This window comes from Delphinus delphis, chromosome 3, assembly GCF_949987515.2.
Source record: "Delphinus delphis chromosome 3, mDelDel1.2, whole genome shotgun sequence".
Lineage (NCBI taxonomy): Eukaryota > Metazoa > Chordata > Mammalia > Artiodactyla > Delphinidae > Delphinus > Delphinus delphis.
Window position 1 is genome coordinate 165,815,391 of NC_082685.1, and position 3,114 is coordinate 165,818,504.

General features: G+C 38.0%; 1 pseudogene; it reads right to left on the minus strand.

The window, feature by feature from the left end:
• Positions 1 to 515: 515 nt before the first annotated feature.
• Positions 516 to 1,668, minus strand: LOC132422321 (methionine aminopeptidase 1-like; annotated as a pseudogene).
• Between the last annotated feature and the right edge of the window lie 1,446 nt (positions 1,669 to 3,114).

The window sequence follows — 3,114 nt, forward strand, 5'->3', positions numbered from 1 at the left end:
ACCTTGTCAGAGCAGAATCAACACAAACCCCAGGTCATATAGTGTTCAGTAATTACATATATGGAATTTAAAATGTATACATATATAGTTCCATACATATATAATAAAAAAATCGGGAGCAATGTATGCTGATAAAGTTTCAAGGATTCTCGTCTCCAACATTCACCTGGAAAAAAGCTGACTCTAATGACCCAGTTGTGGCAGTGATAAAATCAACTTAGGAGCAGGTTTAAGTAAAATTGCTCAAAGGGAACATAAGAAAATGGGTGTGCAGAGACTTTTTTTGTGGGGAGAGGGGAACATTGAGAAGAATGGAGAAATGCTTCCTTTATTCTTCTTGGCTTTTTCAGACCCAAGACAAGTTCTTGAGGACACACATCAAATGCTGTAGTCCTTCCTTATCTATAATCAAAACAAAACAAGTAATTAAAAAATTTCATCTTCTATTCTGTACTCTCAATAAAATGCAAAGTACAGCCAGAAGTTATCACCAAGATGTACCATCTCAGGAGAAATTAAAATTGGGACATGAAATGAGGCCACGAGCTATCGAGTCACGCGGTTAGGATTTCATAGCTAGTGTCCGTGACCAGCAGGTTGTGCTCAAACTGGGCAGACAGCTTCCCATCTCTCATCACTGCTGTCCAGCCATCCATCCAGGTTTCATCTTGCCTTCCACCTTCACAAATTATTGGCTCAATTGTAAATATGTGGCTGGCCTTCATCACTCCAGCTGCTTTATTTTTGGCCTAGTGAGGTGCATTGAGGGCTGTATGAAAAAGTTTGTGGATTCCATGCCCACAATAGCTTTGAACAACTGAAAATTCATTTGCTTGGTCATGCTTCTGGATAATGTTTCCCAATTCTCTGTATTGAACACCAAGTTTCACTGCATCAGTGGCTTGCATCAGGCACTCACACGTGGTCTGAACAAGTTTCCATGCTTGCTCATCCACGTCTCAAACAAAAAACATCTCATTCAGGTCCTCATGATAAACATTGTGATAAAGAGTGATGTTCACATTAACAATATCACCTTCTTGCAAGGGCCATCTGTCTGGAATTCCATGGCAGATCACTTCATTCACTGAAGTACAACAAGACTTTGGAAAATTATAATAATTCAGGGGAGAAGGATAGCAATTTCTTGCAATGCATGCTAAGTGTACAGCATGATCTATTTCTTCAGTAGTTACACCTGGTTTAATCACCCCAGCATCAATGTCCACATAGTCTTCTCTAGCAAGCCTACATAGCAGTAGCATCCCTTCTATATCTTCAGATGAGAGTAACTTAACTTGAGAAGTACCTTTAAGAGCCTGCTCAGATTCAGACAGGGTGATCAGCATAATCTGGTCTTGGACTATGACTTGGCACTGGCCTTGATATCAGTGGATAATGTGGTCTGAGTTTACTAGTATATCAATAACATGCCCATGGGTCAGTGTTGATATCCCCTTCCACAGTCCAGGAAGACACTTCTTGCTTGGCCTTTTCATCTTTTACTTTCATATGTAGTAACTTGTGAGTAACCCAACTTCCTTGAAAACATTCCCGTGAGCGGAAGTACGAGTCCTGGATGCCCAGCTTGATGCAGGTGGGACACTGGAGCTTGGCCTCGCTGCTGCAACCATCCGTCTCGCACACACGCATCTCCAAGGCTGCCATGCTGCCTGGCTGCTGGAGGACCCCCTCACCGAGCTCCTCCCAGCTTTGGCTTCCTTTTTTCAGACTCAAAATGTGGTGCACACAAGAGAGCAGCCATAGTTTCTTTTCTCAGCTCCCAACAGCAGTACCTACCCACACCCCCCGTCTAGTCTGTTAATGCTTTTACCACCACCACAATTCATATTCAAATATATAATATTTTTTGGTTCACATCAAAAGTGCATAATTATGAGAGTGTATTTTATTAATATGGTTATATTAGTCTTAATTTTCAAAATTGCATCTTATGATTAGCACATTTGAAATTGTTAACAACTTTGACTCTTTTCTATAGATCATAATAGTTTTAATAGAAAAAATATTATTTCTCTAAGTGCCATAGTACCTGCTAACCTAAGAGCAAAATCTGTTCAGTAGAGCGTATTCTCAACACAAAAATATTTAAAGTGAATGTGTGAATATTTCCCATGTACAAAGAGCACCTTCAGTTTTCCAGAGTACTATTCCTTGTGTTTACGATTTTTTGAAAGTTTTGTCAAGTCTAAATGCCGAAAGTCCACAGGTATTTTAATATTCTGTTGCAGTACTTAGTAATAACATATCAAATTAAAAATGGAAACTCCACCAAAAGACTCTTCCCACAAGGCCAAGTATTCCACAGTGCAATTATAAATCTATGTATGTTGTAGTCTCTTCCATGTTTTCATAGAGATAAATGCTTTCTACATGTAAACTTCATTTTCCCTACCTGGAACTCACTCAAAGCTTTCAAAGTTGATGTCTTTCGATCCAACATTTATTTGATATTTGATTAACTATTTCCAAACGGGTTTTAACAAAAACAAGCAAAACATAGAGGACTTGTTTATTTAAAAAAATTTAGTGTCATGTAGAACATATAGGTTTATTTATGGGGTTAGATGACAACCAAAGGAGAAGCTGGATGTACACTGTGGAAGTCTGGCTCAAACATCTGAATTTATTTTCATACAACCATTAACAATACTTCTTTAAAAATAAAAAATCCAGGACTAATGCCAAACTGGACAAGTTGATTGGACAATAGGAAAAATGAGACCATACTTGGTAAATCATGGTGAGAGTCGACACCGTTCTGAGTAAAGAAGAAACCTCCATCTATACTCATTGTTGCTTCTCAGGTATGAAGTAGTCTAACTTATCAGCTAAGCAGAAATCCTCATTCTTCCTTCTTCCTGCACCAGACTACAGCATGTTGATTAGACTAATCTCAGTAAATTTTCCCTGAAACAAGCATATTCTTCAAATCTATAATATAATGTGAAGTTGCTTTACATTGATTTTATTTTTTAGTAATCTCAAATTCTTTCAGGAAATCATGAGAACTGATAGTAACTTTTATTCACTCTGAAAGAATCTGCTGTAATGGAAACAAATCTAATGTATCCCATCAAAGTTTTCCTGTAA